A 6,751-nucleotide genomic window follows, 5' to 3' on the forward strand; every position below is an offset into this window, starting at 1 on the left:
AATTGCATTGCTACCAGGTTTTCTTTTTATGCATAATTCATTTAATAAATCTGTTTTTTTTCTTTTCATTGATTCTCTATAAATTCACTAAGATAAAACCAAGCAACATTCTGTAAACATCCTCAATACTTCACTGCTGTTGTTCTCTAAAAACAAATCCTGCTGAATAAATGCATTAAAAATAAATCTGTGTACTTTTCTGATTCTAAATGTTTATTTTTTAATCTGATGCAACTGAGGAAGATTGACTGAAATGATTTAAAAACATGAACTGAAAGGCTGGGGATAAAAGGAGAGAGGGAATAAAATTAGGTGTGAGTGAAGGATTTTTTTAAGATAACTGAATGGCTGTTGCCACATGAATAATTTGCTTTGTCAAAAAACTGCATCCCTCCTCAAACATGAAGAAATAAAGAGTTATGAGTGAAATAGCTTTTTCTACATAATCACCTGTTCTATGAAATAAAGGTAGGAGTTTCATACCAACAGGACAATATTTGGGGAATATCGTCCAGCTTTAACCTTTTACAATCTAAAACTCTCACCACTTTCAAATACATAATGTTTTACATTTACTCAATTTAAATAGAATTTATCAAACATGTTTTATCCAAATGTTCAGAGGATCTTTGGACACTAATCCTGTCATTAGTGCATAAGTCCTCTATTTGTGCCAGACATAATCTAATTAATGCAAACTTGTTTATTGCACTTATTATATAAACACGTCTGGCCAAGTTTTACACCAACGTTTCTCCTGCCTGTGATGGAGGCCAACATTCTCCAGGCAAGTTGATCCACACTATCTGGCTTTGTCCTCAGCTTATTGGTCCAAAGCTTCTGATGATGCACATTTATTTAATTTGTGAAGCATTTTATGTTAAAATGTGTAAAAACTATTATCATTTTCTGTTTGATCTCTTTAATAAACAGAATATTGAATAACTTGCTGTTTCTATACGTTTTGGTTAATTCAAGGTTCAAACTACTAACTAAGGTTAGTAGTTTGTTATAAACAACCAGACTACATGGCAAGATGTAATCATGGAACTGTGCTAATAAATATTCAAACTATATCAGTTTTTCCTGTAAAATCAGATCGTTTTGTTATTTTGGGGATCAAACAGATTATTTGTGCTTAAAGTCACAAATGGCTTGAAATGGCTCTTGGCTCACACCTCTGCTTTATTCTCTAACTGCAGCAAAGTGCTGGAAACTGGTTTCACTGGACACAAGATTTCCTGTTCTGCAAGACTAAAGGACCAACAATGAATCATGTTCATTTAAAAATCTGTGAGCTGTAATCATCAGTCTTTAAAATTAAAGCATAAAGCATAAAATGCACTGTGATGAACCTTGGTGTAAATTCAAACTGGAAGATGCTTTTCTTTTCATCTGCTCAGTCAATCACCTCATCATGCGCCTCCTTCCCATCTCCGCCGATTTCGTCTGGGTCGGGCCTGGTTAATACTTGAATGGGAGACTGCCTGGGAATACCAGGTGCTGGAAGCTTTTACTGGCTCTTTCGCTAAAATGTGAAAGATGATACTAAAGCAAAAATGTATCACAGCAGAGGTAAGAATACATGTAGAAGTGGTCAGTGGTGAGTTAAACAGTGTGAAAATGCAAAAGTCTTTAGTGCCCCCTGGTGGTGACAAAAGCACCTGATATAGTAATACCAGGTGCGGTAAGATGTAGCCACCACCAGGGGGCACTAACAACTCTTTAACTCCACATTTTCACACTTTATAAATTCGGCACAGATCAAAAACTTCTGCGTTTATTCATACCTCTGACACATGTTGCTTCAATGTTATCTTTCACAAAATATATTTTTGCTAATAAACATTTAGAATCAGATTTTTTTATATATATTTTGGTGTTTGTTTACTAAATTTATAGAGAATCAGCTCAAAGAAAAAGAGCAGACTTATTAAATGAAACATGCTTAAAAAGAAATCATGGCAGCAATGTTGTTGTTTCTATAAGCTACGAACATGAGACAGAAAATAACAGTGACAGCAACAGGACCAGCAGGGGGCGTACTGGCACTGCTGGTCCTGTTGCAGTAGTCGCCCTGGCAACAGCGAAACTCTTCTGCATCTAATAGATCCATCTCCTGCTGCATTCACTGTGAAGATGAAAATAAAGTTATGTTGTCAGTAACATGTTTGTTTCTGGTCTTAGCAGGATAAATACTCATTATGTAAAAACATGATATTCTCTTTCCTGATACTGTGATGCAGGAGTTTTCATTCCCTTCACAGTTGAGGGATTTCATGCAGTTTTCTCCTTCACAGCTGAAGAACTTTTTTCCATTTGGGTTGAACTTCTAGTCTAAAGAACTGCAGAATCATAACAATTTTTTCTTCAAAGTTCTCACTTTTTTTATTGTCACCAGCTTGTTTCACCCAAATATCTGCATAGGTATGGAGCTAAATTGGGGCCACAAAGGTTCTTCAGAAGAAAAAAAAATGAAACTGGGAAAAATGTTTGAAATTTAAAAATAACATTTGAAACTAAGAAATGTTCAAAACTACTTTTCAGATTTAAGGTATTTTTGAGCTTCAGATATGTCCATTTTTTCAGATTCAAACTTCTGGCCCTTTTGGCCTGGGTGGCTGGACCTCAGATGGCAAGGACATGGACTCATGACTGACAGCTGGACAACTGCAGTCATTGTGTTTGAATCTGTAAAAAAAAATAATGATAAATCTCTGGAATAAAAAAAAACTTTTAAATCTGAAAAGTAGTTTGGAGTATTTCTGTCAGGTTCAAATCTTTTTCTCCTATTGAACAAACTTTATGGCCCCAATTTAACTTCATACTAGAATGACAACACTAAGTGTATTAAACATTTTCCAGTACTGCCAATTGACCAAGGTAAAAAAATAATAATAAAACATGGGTTACATATTAAATATTCATTTCATACAGAAACAAATCAGACAAAACTAGAGTTATTAATCAGTTAAAGCCATCTTTATAAAGTTAAATATGTACATCACATATACCTAAATATAGGCTGTGTTCACACTGCAGTCTGAAGTGACCCAATCTGATTTTTTGTCAAATCAGTATTTTTTTTGCTGTGACCTTTCACATTTCCCAATTAATGCGACCTAATCTCCTGTGAACGCAATACACCAGAAAGTGTCCCGTATGCCCAGTGATGGGCGCAATAAGGTCACACATAGAGAGAGAGCTCATTGTTTTGCCAACTGCCTTAAAGAATAAGAAAAGCGCTCAGTGTTTGTGGAAGTAAACATGGATGCTAACAGTGGAGCAAAGCTTGTTATTTTGAAGTTGTTGACCGACAGGAGCAGCATATTAACAACTTAATCCTCATTATTGTCCATCATGGTTGTTATTTTCCTTCTCGCTTACAAAGACTAGTGAGATTTGTTGAGTATCAGTGACGTTAACGTCTGATGAACACGGCCTTTAAGATTCAGGTCACATTTGAAAAGATCGGATACGAATCAAATACACAAGTTGCCTGGGTCGCTTTCGAAAAAAATGCGACCTGTATTCAGACTATCAGCTACAGGTCGCATTACAGCAAAAAAAAAAAAAAAACCAGGAAGCGGAAACTGCAGTGCTTATGATAAGCGTAATATGCTTCACTTAGCTCCTTGATATGAAAAATAGGAAGTTGAATTTTGGGTTTAAATTCAAGTTCCTATCGCTATGCAAACCCTCCACATCTTCTGACCTCCTGTATGCAAAAATCTACATATAATTGCTTTGAATTATACTATTATACTCAAAAGCAATCATTGTATGTACACATGCACATAATCACACAAAGAACCGTTGTTCACTTGGAGTTTTCAGGATTTCAACCGGTGATTGTTTTAACTGCAGTTAAATATGAACCAAACTGTCTTCAAAAACTCAATAAAGTTCACAGTTTCCTAACGTTGAAGTCCAGAATGAACGTGTTCAAAGCATCCAAGTTTATAGAAAGCCATCAAGCTCACATATACATAAAATATGACTTTTAGCACCTAAACAGCTCTTTATCTGTGAGCTGCACATGTGGTTTTTGTGTTCAACGTCTGCAGGCTGTTCTTGAGAAAACATCTCAACTCATTATCGCTTTCTTCCCGTGTGAAGAACTACAGCTAAGCTCCCTCAGCACATTCAGGCTAGCTTGGCTCCGCTTAACCGATCCTAGGAAGACGCCGCTGACCGCAGTACCAGGACAGGCCTGCGCTGTGCTCGGTAAGTGCTTGGAAAGAAACATTTCTTCAGTTTAAACAGGCGTTTGAAGCAGCTACCGCGTAAAGGCGGGCTGCTTTTATAGCTACTTTGTTTTAATTAACGGAGCAACTAGCATTTGTGTTGGCTAAGCTAACGCGTTAAGGCGGGCTTGGACACTTTTAATATTTTTTGCTGCAATAATTAAATACTCAGACTTATAAAAACAATCTAGACAAACATCAAGGATTTTACCAGATAATTATTTTTTCAGAAGAGCTCATAATCATACAGCAATTTCCTTGTATTCAATTAGAGCGCTGTGGATTGGATAAAAAAAAAATGGCCTGTTTTTCATTGTGCTTCTTTTGCATCCACTACAATCTGCCAGTCACAAACAGGAGGATCTGCTTATTTAGAGGAGGTATAAAACTGGGAGTAGATCCCCTCCAAGGAAATCCTGTAATCCATCAGCAAAATGTTCCTCTTCACTTTGGTGCTGGTGGTGCTGTTTCTACCGGAAGGCAAGTTTTTGATTACGATTAATATTATTCTAACATTGCATTATTTAGTGTGATTTCATTATATTTAGATTTTTCTCCCATTAAAAATTACAATAATAATCTCTTTTCTACTTTTCTTGTTAAACTTTCAAACTTTTTCTTCCCTCTCTCTATTTTGTGCTGATGTGATTCAGCCATTTTGTCTTGGTTAAGAAGAGGATTTTGGCATTTAGAAATAATTCTATATAATAGTTTCCTTCATACTTTATTGACAATAAATGTTCATTTTCTCTTTGTTTTAATTAGCTGACAACCTGAAATGTAAATGTGAACCTGACTAATATGGAACTTGCTCTGAGGAAACAACTGAATGTTCCTCAAAGAACTATAGTTGTTCAGTAACAACAAAAGGCTATTATTTAGGTATGTATTTGTGAGGTTTCCTGTTGATGATTCTTAGTTTGGGAACTCATCAGTTTAAAATTTGTGTTCTTTAATTACAGGTGGTGCAAAGTCTGATCGTAACTCCAAAGGTTGCATTACGTCTGAACTGTGTATTAGCTTCTCTGTCAACTATGGAGCTTACAGAATTGTACAAAACACCAAGTGCTGCAGTGAAGATCTCTGCAACGCCCAGATTAACTACACAAAACTTGGTAATTAATTCATTGATTATGTTTTTCAATACTTTGCACAATTTGAATTTACAGTGCTCACAAACGTTTTTTTAACTAACTATAGATTTGGATTAAAAACAGAATACACTTAGTTTTGTAATTCCAGCTTCATATACATGTTTTAGAAGAAACAAGTTGGTGACAAAAAATTAAAGCTTTTAAGAAAAAATTATAATAATTCTTAATTTCTTTTAAACTGAATAACTATCTCTGTATTTTAGTCTCCACTCCAAATAGAAAAAAGTGCTACAGCTGTGATGAAAGAAAACTGCATGAAAACCGTTAAATGTGCAGGGGATGAAAACTACTGTGTTAATGTAACAGGTAAAAGGCCAACATGTTTGCATGCTTCATATTTATCATCACAAGAACATTAAGACCAGATACAAATGTGTTACTTGCATCATAAACTATTTTCATTTTCACAGGACATGCAGTAGGAGTAAGTTTCATGATGAAGGGATGTGCCTCTAAGTCGGTGTGCTCAGATCATTTTTCTTCAGTGATGAGTCAGTTAACTTCACAGCACCCTGGAGCAAAGGTTAGCTGCTGCCGGGGCAACTACTGCAACGGCGTCAGCAGCACCATCAGCCCAGGAAGCAAAAGCAGCGCCAGCAGCACCAGTCCCACCCTGCTGCTCCTGTTGGTGCCTCTGTTGTTTTCTATCTTTTTTTCTTAGCTCACAGAAGCTACTGAATTGCTGCCATGTTTTCTTTTTAATCACAATTCATTTTCTAAACCTGTTCTTTTTATTTGATTCTATAGCTTGGTTAGCTAAGCAACATTTTATAATCAACAACATCCTCTATACTTGTTGTTCTATACTAAAATAATCTTCCTCAATAAACACAATTTTTTTTAATTCTGGGTCCAGTACCGATCTGATTCTAAATGTTTAGTTTTGAAAAAACAAAATGACTTGATGTTATAGATGTGGAATAAACATGTTTCATTTTCTTTGATTTAATATTAAAACTTTTTATTAATCAAAGAAAAGTTAAAAGCTTTCAGAGCCCAAGATTGTAGAGTTTGAATGGAAAACTAACCAACATGAACGTAAAATTCAACCTGGAGAGACTCAGAGAGAAAGTAGCTGTCTTACTTTCTTAGCTGATAGAAATAATTGCATTGCTACCAGGTTTTCTTTTTATGCATAATTCATTTAATAAATCTGTTTTTCTTTTTATTGATTCTCTATAAATTCACTAAGATTAAAACCAAGCAACATTCTGTAAACATCCTCAATACTTCACTGCTGTTGTTCTCTAAAAACAAATACTGCTTGAATAAATGCATTAAAAAATAATTCTGTGTACTTTTCTGATTCTAAATGTTTATTTTTTTAATCTGATGCAACTGAGGAAGATT

General features: G+C 35.2%; 1 long non-coding RNA gene across 1 annotated transcript; it reads left to right on the forward strand.

The window, feature by feature from the left end:
- The first annotated feature begins 5,012 nt into the window (after window positions 1–5,012).
- Window positions 5,013–6,190, forward strand: LOC114142577 (uncharacterized). The gene is made up of 4 exons (XR_003595057.1): window positions 5,013–5,129; window positions 5,210–5,362; window positions 5,605–5,707; window positions 5,812–6,190. It is a non-coding gene; the product is annotated as an uncharacterized LOC114142577 (long non-coding RNA).
- The last annotated feature ends 561 nt before the right edge of the window (window positions 6,191–6,751 follow it).

The sequence above is a fragment of the Xiphophorus couchianus genome, chromosome 4 (genome assembly GCF_001444195.1).
Source record: "Xiphophorus couchianus chromosome 4, X_couchianus-1.0, whole genome shotgun sequence".
Taxonomy (NCBI): Eukaryota; Metazoa; Chordata; class Actinopteri; order Cyprinodontiformes; family Poeciliidae; genus Xiphophorus; species Xiphophorus couchianus.